This window comes from Lepidochelys kempii, chromosome 26 (assembly GCF_965140285.1).
Source record: "Lepidochelys kempii isolate rLepKem1 chromosome 26, rLepKem1.hap1, whole genome shotgun sequence".
Taxonomy (NCBI): Eukaryota; Metazoa; Chordata; order Testudines; family Cheloniidae; genus Lepidochelys; species Lepidochelys kempii.
The window spans coordinates 4,576,039-4,592,127 of NC_136405.1; the positions used below are offsets into that span (position 1 = coordinate 4,576,039).

At 50.2% G+C, this 16,089-nt stretch overlaps 1 protein-coding gene across 1 annotated transcript in view; it reads right to left on the reverse strand.

Annotated features, from left to right (window-relative positions):
• The window catches only part of LZTS1 (leucine zipper tumor suppressor 1), a 42,520-nt gene extending 27,291 nt beyond the window's left edge, over window positions 1-15,229 (reverse strand). The window contains exon 1 of the mRNA XM_073325139.2: window positions 15,131-15,229. The gene's annotated coding sequence lies outside the window, so the exon portion shown is untranslated. The remainder of the gene's footprint in view (window positions 1-15,130) is intronic.
• Between the last annotated feature and the right edge of the window lie 860 nt (window positions 15,230-16,089).

Consider the following 16,089-nt stretch of genomic DNA (forward strand, 5'->3'; position numbering starts at 1 on the left):
AGGTAAAGCCCCCAGGAAAGTCACGAGATGGACGAAATGACCTAGTTGGATAGGGACGGACAAGGAGGGATCCTCTTGGGGAATCTGCGGCTGAGCTGCTCCTGATAAGATTAATGAGCTCGGCTGCAGCCCGCCCCGCCCCCGGGTTAAACAGATTGTCCCTATGCTGCCTGCTGTAGCTGACCCTTTGCACTCTCCCTGGCTTCACTGGAAGATGAAAGGGTTTGTTCTCACACTCGGAGACTCCTGGTGGGGGTGTGGCACTCTACTGAAATCCAGCCTGCTCCCCGATGTCTATCAACTCAGCCCCATCTGTGGTCACCTGGTACCCTGCACCTTTGATCTCAGTCACACAGGTGTAAATCCATAGGTGCTGGGAGGGCTGCCGCACCCCCTGGCTGGAAGTGGTTTCCATTATATACAGGGTTTACAGCTTGGTTCAATGGCCCAGTGTAAATCCATTGACTTTAATGGAGTCACTCTTGATTTACATCAGCGTACATGAGATGAGAAGCAGGCCCCATGTGTACAGGGACACTTGCTCAGGTTCACCTTCATTTCCATCAAGCCTCATGGTCTTACCAGTCCCAATAGCTGCCGTTCCTCAGAGACTGCCCATCGGACCCCTTCTCTTTGCCCTGCAGCAGCTGGGCTGGCACCAACCAAGCATTAGGATTAACACAACCTTAGCTAAACTGCCAGAGATGGGGACTAGACTGTGTGTTTCCTTCCCCCTACTTAAAAGTGGACAAAGTGGACCCTCCCTGCCACCTTTCCCATCTGCTGGGGAATCCTGTACTAACATGAATTGTTGAATAAACATGAGATAGCATGCAAACAATCCTTGCCCCAAGAGCTGCTTGAGTTCCTCACAGCTAAGACCATCTCTGAGCCTTATAATTGCTACAAATCCACATGGAGCAAGCAGGATTCCAGAGGCTTGCTTTTAGCTGAATACAGCAAGTCTGGGAAGGATTTGATTGCCCTGCAGGAGGTGCTGAACAATGCAGGGAATAGGTGGCAAAACAGCAGTTGCCTAATTTGCTCAGTTCCATCTCCCCTCCATGGCCAGTGGTTAGAAATGGGGTAATTAAAGTCAGGCCATTTCCTGCAGGAGGGTGGATTGGAAAAGCAAACGTTTCCAGCATACTATGCCTGCTCTGAACTGCATCCAGGCTCCCTTTGACTTTCTCTCAATGGAACAGAAAACACTGTTTTCAAAGCCAAGCCATCCTTCATTTGCAAAAATAAAATAAATAAAATGATTTCCATCCTTGAAAAGCAGAGCACAGGCTCCTGACTCTCTCTCCCCCCCCCAACCCCCCACCCCACACAGCTGCGGTATTGTTACATAGCTGCACACAAAGGATCAAGATGTTATTGTTACTGGGAGCTGTGCTTGAAAAGTTCCAATCTTCCCTCCTACTAGAAATATACCTTGCCTTCAGTGTCAAATAACATGGGTGACAGCGGGGTCATGTTGCATTCCAGAGGGAAATAAACATATAGTCAGTGCTCTGAAGAATGGGCTGACTACTCGTGGATGCAGGTGTAATAAGGACAGCCATTGTGCAAGCTTCCCCTACGTTGTGCTGCATTTCAGTCCTCAGCAACATCTGCTATTCTTGTCCTCGGCCCCAATGCATCTCAGTTCTGACCCATAGCACTCTTGTGCCCCATACATAGCTCTGCGAATGTCCTGCCATCCTATCCAACAGCATCTCCAATCCCAGGACCCCATATAACTTCACCAATGCCCCTGACTCACAGCTCTGCCCCAATCCAGTTCTGGGATCCTCACCAGACAAAATGACATCACATGGAGTGAGGCAACCCAGGATGCAACACTAAATGCATCAAGGTGCTTTTCAAACATCCTCATGAATCATGAAAGGCTGTTAAATCTTGGGCTTTGGGGCTCAAGCCATTCTCTGACAGAGATCTGGACGAGACCCACGCAAGGGGGCAGACAGCCCCACATCTGCTACTCTGGGGTTCTTACACCTTCCTCTTAAACAGCTGGTGCTTCAAAAGTCAGGAGGCTGCACTAGCTGGACCTTGGGTCTGATCCAGCCTGGCAATTCCTTTGTGCCTCATAAAGCCAGAATCAACAGCTGCAGTCTACATGGGGCAATGCTGCCAACACGACGACAATCTGCCCAAATACTGTCCATTCATTATTTCTTTCCTACATTATTTATTTACTCTTTTGATGCTCTGTATTGCAGTAGCACCCAGAGGCCCCCCGTCAGGAACTGGAGTCACACTGTACTAGGCGTTGTACGGACCTAGAATGAAACCCTGTGCATCCCCCGAGAAATAATGTCTGAATAAAGCAAAAAGAGAGGCAGAGCCAGAAAAACAAGTGGCCCAAAGAATCCAATCTACTCTCAGCCTCATTTTGTCACATGAATCTCCAAACCTCATCAGCGATTTAATGCCAGAGCACGGTGCACACACGTGTCATATCAGTCATGCTCCCAGCACAAAGGAAACGTGTATGAGCCATAGCAAAATATTCCCAGGGTGGTGATGGTGGGGAGATCTTTTTAGTTTATTTAATTCCTAAGAGCATCTGGCTTTTCTCACTAATGAGTGACTCATACTGACATTAAAGTGTCGCTAATTGGAAACTTAGCTTTGAATCTCCTCTTTTCTCTCACAAGTTTGCTGAATCTTTGGAGATTCAGGGTTCAAACCTGCAAGGCACTGAGTGCCCCCAATCTCTATTGAAGTCAGAAGATGTTCACGGGCTCTCTGTCTGTAAGCATCGGCGCCGACTCTGGGCTGGAGCACTCAAGGGGAAAAATTGGTGGGTGCTCAGCACCCACTGGCAGCCAAACTCCCCACCCCAGCTCACCTCTCCCTCCAGCTCCTCCCCTGAGTGCGCCGCGTTACGCCCTCTCCCCCCCAGTAGAAGAGGAGAAGTTGGCACCTATGCCTGTAAGAAATTCATGCTCTGCTGATATCAGACACAATTTATTAGATAAGCTACAGGCAACAACAGGGAGCTGGGACTAGGACCCTGATCCTTCAAGTTCACAGGGCTCTAACCTTTGGATAACAATCTCCCCTGGTTGTGAGCTGTACCCAGGTCACCTCTCTTCCCATTACAAGTTCCTGGGAGAGATTTCTGCATAGTCCCCAATAGGTGTTCCAGCCACATGGTGACATAGAATCCCTAGCAATGAATAGCTCTTAGGGGTGTTGGTGGTAGGCAACAGTTCAGGAAGGGTTAATGAGACATAACATGGCTTGTTGACTGACAGTCACACCCACCACCTTTCCTGGAGCCTGGCCTACACTTAAAGTTTAACCTGACCTAGCTACAGTGCTCAGAGGTGTCAAAAATACACGCACTCCTGAGCACTATAGCTATGCCCACCTAACCCCAGAAGCAGCTAGGCTGATGGAAGAATTCTTCTGTCAACCTAGCTACCGCCACTCAGTTTGGTGGATTACCTACACGGATGGAAAAAACCCTTCCCGGAGATGCAGGAAGCATTTGCATGCCTGCACTCTAACAGCGTAATTCTGGCACTGCAGCTCTGCTGCCATAGCTCCCAGAGTGTTGTAGACACAGCTGGGATGTGTACCCTCCTAGCTGACAGATGCAAAGTGATTGTTCTCTCTCCAGGAGGAGGGTGAACGGGACCTCGTATACCCAGCACTGGTTATTTTTGGGTCCTGGAACAGTGCGAGGCTGGCAGCTGATGCCGAGGTGGGTGACAGCTGAATGCCGAGCGCGGCTTTCACTTCAGATCCGAAAGGCACTTTTCACTCATCTATTTCTGAATCAATAAAACATGATCTGCCAAGATGGAAAAAAAACAACCCCCAAAAAGATGGTTGAAAGGGTCTGCCTTGGCCCAGGCTCTAATCAGCCCCCAGAACGTCACTGCAGGGTGTTCTTCTGTGCTACCTCTGCCTCTGAGCCATGCTTAGGAAGCAGGAAAGGACTATCTCTTGTCCTGTGCTTGTACAGTGCCTAGCACAATGGTCCATGACCAGGGCTCCTAGGTGCGATGGTCATACAAATAATTAACAACAATCAGGGAGAAAAGTGAAGGGCTCAGAGCTGGAGTTCAGCTGCATGGCCAGAGGCCTGGTTTCTTAGCTGAACTATCCAGACCTCTCTAAAGCTGGAAGTCACATGGAAAAGGGTTCCCAGATGGGACTCTAGGTACTTTCCGTTTCCTGATCCCACCAGAAATGCCACAAAGTCTCCCTTCCTTGTGGCCCTTCCAAGACCAGTCTTTGGAAGTGGCCAAGCCCTAATATATCCAAAAAATGGGTGACCCCATCCCTGCACACCACCTGGGTAACTGCTGCCTCTGGAGGAGAAGTTGTGAATACCTTCCTGACCGCTGAAGTCCTATCAGCTAATGCCCAGAAGCATGGCTTTGATTTTCCCACACTGGCCCCATTTCCTGCATAAGCTCTAGCAGCTTGTAAAACAACAAACAAAAGTGCCTGAATGTATCGGGAACCGTAAAGATAGCATCATGTCAGCAGCTGTCATGATGATGTAATACTGCAGGGGTTAAAACGCCAGAGCCTTCTCTACACTAGGGCTCCTGCTATTGCTGCAACCAGTGGGAAATTTTAGGAGACAACCACAGTGTGGGCAAGGTAGGGAGGGGTAGAATTTGCCTAGGATCAGACAGCAGCAGAGCCAGAAACAAAACCCAGGTGCCTCCCAAATTTCCAACTTAACCACTAGATAGCGTGGCCTAGGAAAACAATGCAGTCCTCCCTAGCCCTGCTATCTACGATTAAAGCTGCAAGGATGGATAGGAAACCCACTTTCTCACGTTTAATGACCGGCTGGCGTAGTGAAGGGCTTGAACCTCAGGCCCCTCAAGCCAGTCACTCCCCAAGTGCCAGGAACTGCCTGCCCCGGCTGCTATTGCTGTGAATGAACCCTGGAAACATACAGAGGGGAACTGACCTCTCCATGGACAGTGAAAAGTTAAAAGTTGAGCAGCAGGTTGCCATGGAGATGGAGTTCTGTTTGTAATCTCGTCTTCTCTTTTCTTCCTCTTCCGACCTAATAAAGCTGGTAACCAATGGGAAAGCAGGGCTCCATCGGTCTCCTTTGGCTTGGAGCCTCTGATACAAACACAACCATGGGCACTTGACAGCCTTTCAGGGCACAGGGCACCTACAACAGCCTGCCACTTCCCACTCCCCCTACCTCGTTGCCCACTGGTGCAGCGCAGGTGTCACTGGGTTTGCCTGCAGGAGCGCTCTTTCACCTTGAGTTAACTGACTGGCAATTGACTCAAGGCAGCTAACGTTATGCACGAGCTAGTATGAGCGCTCCCCACGCGTGTGTCCTGGAACACGTCTCCCCAGGGGAGAATTTGCCTCACTAAGTTTAAGGCAATTCTGAGATTAGATACCATAATGATTGGTGAGACAGAGAGAGGAGGAAGGACGGAAGGAGAGAGTATCCCAAATCTTAGCTTGGAAATTGACGGCCTGACTCAGAAACTAGCTCCCAGGAGAGAAAGGATGTGGGGTTAGTGGGAGTTTCTGACCCTGACAGTCCAGCTGAAATTCCCGTGTTCCCTCTCTGAGAAAGTGTAACAAGGAGAATCGCTCTGAGGGCCGCCGCCACCAAGCTGAACAATTCAGTGTCACTGCTCAGGCTTCTCTCCTGCTGGCAGCATAAATGGGAGCTGGTTTCTACCCTACGCTCCGACTTCCCGTCTCCTTGAACGTTCACCTCCCTTTATTGCTGCTGTTCCATTCACCTGCACAGCTCACTTCGCTCAGTTGCTACATTAGCATTCCATGAGGCACTCGCGTTCTCCCTCTCTTCACCCCCATCCACCCCTGACAGATTTTTCTCCCGGCCTGCCCCCCTATTTGCACTTTCACAATATTCCTCCCTCAAGTGACCTTTCCTGGCAGAATAAGCAGACAAGCCCTCCTGGTTGATTCCTTAAGCCCCTCATCTCAGGGTCAACTTGCGCCAAGCATTGCCTCTTCCTGGCTCTGCTGAGCTGTTAGCCCCAGGAAGGATCACCACTAATTTCCATTGCACAAGTGCCCATGTGCGAGAAGAGCTGGGACTCATGAACATCTTCCCCTGGTGCATTTCCTTCCTGCCCCCATAGTCTTATAGCTGCAACATGACCAGACTCCTCTCTCCGGGTAGAAACTCAAACCTTCATCCATTTCTTTAAACAAAGTTTTACCCTCCGATAGAAGGGAATCAGGTTTTACTCCCATTGGTGGTTACCTACTGGAGCTGCATGAGTCTCACTGGCTAGATACATGTAATTGCAAGCCACTGATGGGTGCTACAGGCCCGCCTCTGTGCCAATTCACAAAGGAAATGCATTATTTCTACCCCCAGGTATGTAGCTCTAGCTCTTTAGTCAAGCAGTTCATGCTTTCAGTTCTAGAGGTCAGCAGTTCAGTCCCCAATTTGTCAGCCATCTAGGGTGACCAGATGTCCCGATATTTGGGGCTTTTTCTCATATAGGCGCCTATTACCCCCCACCCCCACCCCGATTTTTCATACTTGCTATATGGTCACCCTACAGCCATCATATAACAACTCCCCCGCCGCAGCTCATCATCTGGGTTTGAACCAAAGACCTACAGTATTGCACCACAGACCACCACCACCTGAGCTAAAGAAATAACTCCATTAGCCGATAGCAGTAATAGGCTGTTAACTCTAGCCACGAAAGGATCCGTTTTGTAAGTGGGATGCAGCCAAGCTGGCAGTTCCAATTCCTAAGGGTTTGAACTCCCCTTTACTTAGAGTTTAGATTCCTTCAAAACCAAAACCAGTAGGCAAACCTTGCTTATCCAAGCAGCACCCCATACTTTGTGATCTGAAACAGACATGTCCCCCGAGTGTATTCATTTTAATCTATGAACTGTGCAATTTAATATCTGCAATTACAGATCTCACTATGTAAGCCTTTATGTGCTAAAATCAGACTTCTCTGTGTAAAGACTTGTGCCCTGTAGTCTCACACTACCAATAGCTCTCTAGCAGTCTTGCATTTAGTCCATACAAAGGGTTCCTCTGTCTGCCTATGGCGTTTCCAGCATGCCCACAGCATCTAAACACCATAAGCAGAATTAAGAAAAGCAACTTTTCTATCTGAAATGACCATACCTTCTACTCCTCTCTTGCTTGCACTGTCAATTGTACTTGCTCTTCAGCCAGACCCTTGGCGGTTTTTCATGTCCCACATGATTGGACAGATGTGACTCTACAGTAGTTGAAATAACAGCAAAGGCAACGGCTGCATTTTGTGCGAAGTAAGGGAGCAGTCTGCAGAGCAGAACTGGATTCAGACTGACACATGAAGGCTTCCACCATTTTGTAAGTCTCCTCTTTCTCTCCCCCTTCTCCTAGTGTTCTCAAGTGTGCATTGCATTCCCTCACTCCTGCTCTATTCAACTAGCCTTAGATGCAACCGCAGTTGCAGGAAATGTCTGGAAAATCCAGTTCTCTTTTTGTATTTTCTTCCTTCTCTCTTTTGAAGCTTGGCCCATTGTGAAGTCCGCCCCTTTAATTCCTGGCTGCCAAAGGAGGCAGTTATATCAAAAGAGAAATGTACATCAAACTTGCAAGGAATATTCAATTAACTTTTAAACAAGATTGTCGGTAACCCGTTTGCAGAGATATCATTTAATTTTTTTTTTTTAAATATACAGGCACTTACATTTCACAGAGGCATGTCTGCTGGTAGAGTAGCTGTCTTTGCTGCTGCCGCCGCTGACATCTTCTTAAATGTCAATTAAAGATGTAAATATTCCTTGCAATTTGCATGCTGAATTAGAACCTATGACATAGTTTTCTTTGCTTATGCAATATGGCAACCAGCCAAATTCATCCCTCTTGCATCTGTGAAACCTCAATAAACTCCCCTTAGAAAATTCCATTGATGGCAAATGGTCTTGCATTATTACATGGCAAGGTCAAATGAGGTTGTCGGATGGATGCCTTTTCTCTTAAAGCAGGATGTAGGCACGAGTCCAGCTGTGGGCTCTCTCACACAGCTGTCGAGAGCCAGTGCCCTAAGCCAGAAAAATGCTTATCTCCCCAAAGCAATCGGCTCAGGAGATGAGCCTTTGTCATAAATAATTGGCAATAATATTATCGTAAGGGACTAGCTTGAGTGTACGTGCACCGCTGCCCTCTGCTGCTTGGAATCAGGCTGTTTGTCGCAGGCTTTATGTTGCAAACAAAGCTAACGGAGATTCTCTTTTAGCTCAAGTGGTAAATGGCTTTGCTTTTGCAGCAGGAGGATCCTAGTTCTATCCCTGTTGTTTCCAGCCCATGTGGCTGTGGTGAGCAGCATGGGGACAACACAGTAGCCCTTTCTTGCAGTCCTGGACCATGACAGGGTCCCTAGGAGCCACAGCGATACAAATAATATAATAATAGCAAAGGTTCCAAGCTGGTTAGGAAAAGCATCCAGACAGACTCTGCAGACCTTCCCAGCCATTTATTAACCAGGCCCCAACATCAGCCCTAATTTTAGATCATGCTCACTTTTTCTTTGTAATCGGTATCTCTTGAAAAGAGCCTCAAAGGCCAACACTGCAATGGTGCTATTGGCTCTACGCTTTGAATGTCCTCCCTGGGCCTGGCTTGCGCCAGAGCTTAACCGCACTTTTAGAGCGGGGTTTTTTTCCTTTCTGTTTGTGCACCTACAAAAAGTCTCGCAGGGAAAACCAAACTCAAGAGCAGCAAGGTAAACAGGCAACAGTCAAATAAATTAGGCAGCTGGTGACTTTTAAGGCCACCCAGCCAACCAGCTGGGGGAAGCACATGATCGAGGAGAAAGGACTACTGAGACACAGGAAAGTAAACAATCAGGCAGTAAGAAGAAATGCTCAGGTTTCCCACCAATGCTAGATCCTCAGCTACCCTGAAGTCTGCAGGGCCTCTGTTTAGCCCCAACTAGAGCTGGTTAGAAACGTGTTTTGTGCCAATTTGTCTCTGGTATGATGAATTTTTGGTGAATCAAAACCTGCATGTTTTCCTGCCAGCTAGGCTGCTGGGGATCTGGTCTTCCATAAGTAGGTCAATTTGGTGGCATCCACACCAGCACTCAACATGGCTTATCCTCCATTGCCCTGCCAGCTGCGGATGTACAAGCAGTGCATGGAGTTCTCATGGGGCTAGTGCCTAGGGAAGTGTACCTCTCTGCATGCCCTGAATGCCTCCTTTGAGAGCACGACCCAGTGTCAACCCATACCGCTCACTCACAGGACAAGGCTCCCAAAGGGAAGGACGGAAGTTAACAGTCTGGGTATAATTAGCTCAGTCTGCCTGAGCCCAGTGTCCAGTGGAGGCCTGGGACAAGGCTGCCTGGGACTCAGCCACCGCTTTGCACAGTCTCTCGTCCGCACCTGCAGGGACATTTCAGGGTTACTGACGCAGCTCCTGCTGGTGTCTTGCACGGGGCAGAGAACTGCGCCCAGCAGGATTTAATCATTTTACAGCCACAGGCTGATTGTCACTTAGGAGCATCCCAAACCTTTCCCTCTCTTTGAGAGGGCCACTCCATTGCCTCCCCCCAGTTCTCTCTGTCCTGGTGCCCTTTCCTAGCCACCCACCTACCCACCCATGGGCCCTTCCCTGTCTCTCTTTCCCACATGGGTCACCAGAGTATCTGAATGCACAGACACCCTGCAGCCTTCAGGCCCTTGTGGTGGGTTAATGAGCAGGAGGGTATCCCGCTGTCAAACGGTTCTGTTGCTTTGCACCCCTGCCATAGCCAGTGGCCCTCCTACGCCACAATCTGAGCAACCTGCTGCTCTGCCCAGGCTGTTGCTTCAGCCTCTTCTGCGTCTCAGCCAGTGCCCCCAGCGCTGTTGCTCCTCAGGGGTTGTTATCTAGCAGGCTCTTGAGAAGTTCTGTCACTTTGAGGTCTGTTTTATAGTCCCTATAGCTTGAACCACAGGCTATGCCTCAGAGTTTGGCTACTCTAGAGTGGGAAGAAGCAATTTCCAACCTGAAGAGACTTACCCGGGCTCCTGCTCATCCAGCCAGCGTGCTGAGACTTGCAATGTAGCCAAAGCTGCCTGAGCACATACCTGGAGTGGGGAACTAGTCCCCTCTGCTCATCTGCTGTGGCTACATTACTATGGTTAGTGTGCTAACTCAATCAGAGCTAGCAGAGATGTGTCTACCCACGTCATTACGCCTCCTGCTCCATTGTAGACATCAGTCACAACTCCCCTTGACCACAACCTCTTGATCTCTGGCCTTCAGGCGTCTCAGCACCTCTCCCATCCCTCCAGTCCAGCTAAAGCACTTTCGTTGGGACCATCTCTCTTTCCTGCTGTCCCAGTCACTTCACCACCACCCGCCTCCATCCTGCACCTCTCTTTCCCCTCAACTCACTCCACGCTCCTTCTCTTTTCTCCTCACCATGCCTGGCTCCACCTCTGTTCTTGTTCCCTCAGGCTACCCCTTTCCTTTGGCACATCCGCCCACTTCCCAATGTCTCTTCATCGCTTTATCTTTGAGTGGATCATTTTGATTTAAGCAGGGCCTGGACCTTGCTGAGTGCTCTGTGTGTGTTGCCAGGGGCAAGCCATGGCATTTGTAGGTGGACCATGGTCTGGACTGCAACCACACTGAAGTGTGGGCTTGCCAGAGGGCTGTGATCCAGGTCCATCTCTTGAACTAATATGATAATGCTTTAGAGAGGGCTCAGGAGTAGTAACCAAGACACACTGACAGGCCCTCGAGGGATAGCTCACACTAGGTCACTTCTGTTCCCAGCACCCGATTCCAGCCTTGTTAACCAGTGTGGCGGTGAATAAGAAAGCTCCCTCCTTGCCTGGGCCAGCCTATATCAGGCACCCTACTCCCTCCCCCTCGCTGCCTCTAAAGAGACCAAACAAGTCTCGTCCTTGACGTCAGATGGCCTCTGTTCAAGGTCAGTCCATTTTGTCCAGTTCCACCCTGTGAATGCCAACACTCCAGCAGCTGCCCCCTCACACTCTTCCCCCAAGTGCCGGAGGTGTTCCCTGTGCTCCTTCTCCACAGCCCCATTGGTAGGAGCTATCAGTCAGCCACTTTTGGGGAGGGCTCAGTAGAAGGCCCCCTTCCCTCGCATCCAGCTTGCTATTCCAGCCATTCCCAGCTTGCAAGGGCAAGTGCACAGAGAAAAGGCTCAGCCCTCAGGGGAGGACTTGCGTTTTTTATTAGTACAGTTGTTAGCGAGGGTACCGATTATGGCATATGCCCATTCTCCCCAGCACGGGAGCAGAGTGCCAGCCTGGAGTATCTTTGCTTTTCTCCCCTCCAGTGAGCCAGGCATTGTCCCCATTCTCCAGAGTGGAGACCTGGCTTGAGGAACCCTTGTTTTCTGCACTCCCAGAACAGAAAGCCCAGCGTCAGGCACCCCAAACCACTCAGCAGGGCTTTTAAGGGAAGTAGCTTCTGAGTTCTCTCCTTCCTGTGAGAATCTAATGTTCATTTGCCTCCCACCACTCTTCCAGCCCTGCCTGCAGTGAAGAATGACTAAGGTGGTGGGTGGAATTAGACTGAATTAAGATCAATTTAGTAGCCCGCAGTGCCGAGTGAGGCTGTCATATTGGGAACTGGGTCTGTTACAGACACAGCTGGATGTTTCCAACACTAGTGAACTGAAGGGGTGAAGGGTACAATTGTGTGTGTTTGTCTGTGTGTGTATGTGAGAGACCGTGCAAATGTGGCTGTGATTGTGACAGAAAACGTACGTGTGCAACTGTGTGTGAGACAAAAGGCCAGCTTCTGTGTGGCAGCCCCATGTTTTGCAGGTGCACTTTTGCATGTGCAATTAATGGCACCAACAGTTTTGGCACCCACAGTATATTGCACTAGTGATTTTTTTGCACTCAGAATTCACTGCACCAGTGATTTTGTATCCATAGATAGTCGTCCAAATGGCAGGGTTTGCATGCTGTCAAAATAGCCCCTTTTAACATTAGGTCCTGAACTAGGTATGAGACTGTGAAGCTTTGTGCAATGTCAGGTGCATCCACGTGTGCCTGTGTGGATTTGGGAGTGCTACTGAGAGTGAGTGTGATTACAAGGGGGTGCATGAGGCTGTGGATGTCTTAAGATGAACCTGACAGGCTCTCTGGTGAGGTATTTAATCAGGGTCTGGAGTGATGGAATCAGGAATTCAGATAGGTGCCGCCTCATTAGGACTTTTGTTCCAGGTGGTGCACTCCACTGAGATCACGTCTGCTCACACTCCTACTCACCACATCACTCAGCAAGAAAAACAACCTCGCTGGCTGTATTTGAACAATGAGCATTAAGTATCGGAATAAACACTTACGAGAGAGATGGGATTAGGCACTGCTTTTTTGCCTCAAACGAGCTGGGCTACAACAGGCCTTAGGTCACAGAGACAATGAGTTTGCTGGTCTCAGATATTGAGGAACCCTTGGAATATCTTGGTACATAGATATTTATTTTTCCACATGGAAAAGAAAAATATAATTAGTCTCAGTTGGCACTCTCCGGTTCAAAAGGATACAGGACTAACCAGGAGGAGGGGACAGCAGGGCAGGATTAAGGGGCACTGGCAGAGCTGTGAGGAGGTTCAGGACTAAAATAATACAGTGTTGTATCAAGTGGGGGAGCAAGGATCTCAAGGCAAATACCCTCATCACATGATAGGGGTCAGTCTCCAATGATTTAATGATACAGACCCTTTAGGTCAGGATGAAGGTGCACTGACAGAGCTATGCACACAGGAATCTTGTACAGAACTTGCCCGCACTGTGCCTGCTTCTCAAACGTTACAAACTTTAAACATTTGCCAAATTTACCCACACATTTAGAAAAGCAACACACGCTCTATAGACCCCAAACTCCAAATTCTAAATGAGCACAGAAAATCCACCGACACCGCAAACTAGCGAGCCAACTTAAAAAGGGAGCGAACCCCAACACACGAAAACCTGCCAGGATCCGCGGGCATCCTCCAAACTTCTAATCTGCTAGGGGGCAGTGAGAGGCTGGGCTGCTGCGTTCCATGATGCCCAGCTGTCTGGAAGCCACTAGAAGACGAGAGTACCTGTGGATGGGGGGCGGCACAGAGCATTCCTCTGCTATGGCATCGCTAAACCCTCAAGTGCTGCTTTTGACTGCAGAAACAGAGCCCTGATCTTCCCATCGTTGGCACATGAAACCCCATTAGACCCAAAGACAACACTGGCACCCTTACAGACCAGTAAGAGTTTCTCACATGTACACTCACACAAGCATCCATATTCTAAACACACCGCCATGAATACCGAAACACACACACATACACACAATGAACACACACGCACATGCATCCCCGCCACACACACATAAAGGCACTCACATCTACAGAGACACACACCCACACAAACAATAAGCCCTTTCACCCTCACACTGTTTGCTTCTCCCTCTCCACTAACACGACACCCACTCACTGCCTTCCCACAGCAACTTATTTCTTATGCAAGAGATCAGTCCTTTTCTTGAATGTCGTACGGAGCTGGGAACAGTTATTGCAGTTCTAGCTCTTATCTTCCCAGACAGTACATGATTCCCATCGTAACAGAGCCGGATGTATAACTCAACTCCCCTGCACTCTAACTGAACCAAACTAGACCTTGAGGCTCTCATACCAGAAAAATGTTCTCCACTTTCTTCCACAAGGAACTTTTCAAGACTTAGTGCAAGGAAGGAGCTGAGCCCAAGATAACCGGCCGTGCTGCTCCGACAGAACTCACTGAATAACTGGTATTAAGCAATGAATATTTCTTGACGTTCCTGTGCTGGGCAGCACAGAGTTACTGGTTTCATATTGGGCAAGAGCAACACCTGGCTTTTTTGGTGATCTCTGTCACTCTTTGTGTCTCAGCCATGTATGTTGTAATTGGTAGGAGCTGTGAGCTAGGCTGTGTGCGCTATGATTCGACATAGGGCTGTACAGAAAACACACACAGAACAATACATGCATTAAATTCTGTGTGCTGGGTGTGCAACCAGTATGCATTGTATATTGTGTCTACATTGTGCATTGTCCATCCACCGTGTTGCGTGATGCGTGTGCCCTGGGCATGTTATGTGTGTAATTTGCATTGTGTGTTGCGTGTGATGTGTGGGCACTTAGGTGTATGTCAGTTGCACTGAGCACTGCATGTTGTGTCTGCACTATTCATGTTGTGTATTGCCTATGCACAGAGCCTGCTGCGAGTGCACCGTGTGTGTTGCCTACATCCGATGAAGTGAGCTGTAGCTCACGAAAGCTTATGCTCAAATAAATTGGTTAGTCTCTAAGGTGCCACAAGTACTCCTTTTCTTTTTGCGGATACAGACTAACACGGCTGTTACTCTGAAACCTACAGGATTGAGTTAGACAACTCCAGCTGATGAATCAACAGTGCCTGGATCTTATCCCTACCCTCTTTGGTTCTCTGTCCTCCTGTCAGTTCTCCTTCCCTGCCTGGGATTCCCCCCTCCCTCTAGTCATAGGTGCTGGAACGAGGGGTGCTGCTGCACCCTGTGGCTTGAAGTGGTTCCCATCACACACAGGGTTCACAGTTTAATTCCATGGCTCTCAGCACCCCCACTCTACAAACTGTCCCAGCGCCCCCGCCTCTACTGATTCAAGTCCACTTACAGTCTCTCCTGCGACAAGTCCAACCTCTTAACAACCCTCTCATGTTGCCGCAGTGACTGGATCAAAACTCCGGCAGACCCGGCACCCCTGACATGTCCCCAGCCCCAGGCAGCCGAGCTCAGCTTTCTGTCCCCCCTGCATCTGATGAAGTGGGTTCTAGCCCACGAAAGCTGATGCCCAAATAAATGTGTTGGTCTCTAAGGTGCCACAAGGACTCCTTGTTACTTTTGCTGATACAGACGAACACGGCTTCCCCCCCGGAACCTGTCCCGGCTTGTCCTCTCTCCTCTGGGGCTGGGAGTGCCCTGGCCAAAAGGGCTTATCCCCCCGGTGCCTCTCCACCAGCCTGCAGCTCATCTCCCCTGGGAACCCCGCTACCCAGAGACAAAGTGCAGCCAGGCACCTGCCCGAACATGCAGCCCGTCCCCTTCCCCCTGCACCGGCCTGGGGCCCCGCTAGGGACGGGGGTGAAAGAAACTTACGCTCCCTGGCGTCGCGCGGGTCTCCTGCGCCCTGGCCCGCTCCATGGACGCGCTCTGCGCCGCCGAGCTCCTGCCGGCGAGTTGGCTCCTCGCCCGGCCGCTGCTCCCCGCTCCAGCCCCGGCAGGAGCAGCCCGGGCTGGGTGGGGGAGGCGGAGCTGCGCTCTGCGCGCCCCGCGCTCATTGGCGGGCCGGCTGCAAGCCTGGGGGGGGGGGGGGAGCCCAGCCACCGGGCTTTGTGTCCTGGATGACAGCTGGGCATTTAGCAGGGACCCCCCCCTTTCCCCGCCCGCTAGCTAAAGCATGCACCGACACCCCCCCCTTCCCCAGCCGCCCCTTCCCCTTGCACGCAGAGCCGGGCCCTGCCTTAGTTCCCGGGTTTGCTCTCACCTTTATGATGGGGGGGGGGGGGGCAGCTGAACGGGTGGGGGGAAAGCCAGGGGAGCGGGAACAATGTGTACAGTGGGGGTGCTGAGAGCCATTGAACCAAATTGTTCACTGGGTGTATGATGGGAACCACTTCAAGCCAGGGGGTGCGGCAGCCCCCCTCCTTCCAGCATTTATGGGGAAAGCCGGGTGGGATTTAGAGATGGGAGCACGCCGGCTGGGGCTGCACTGTCTCGCATCTCCATCTACCCCGGGCAGAATGGCTGCACCATGCGACCCGCTCAGAAGGCCCCACTCCCACAGGTGACTGTGAGCCCAGGTGTAAATGACAACACAAGGGGCAAAGCAGGGGGAGACTCAGGTTCCATCCTGTTGAATCCAACACAATGTTTCATAACGAGTTAAAAAAATGTCCAGATAGTCTCTCTCTCTCTCTCATATGTGAAGGTGGCATGTAAGCACCGATACCAATCGCCCATTACTATCTTCCATCTCCTAATCCGTTATGGAAAACTCCCTAACAGGGATGAAGGCAATAACGGCTTGGTAGTAGCTGTCTGAGCCATCCGACAGA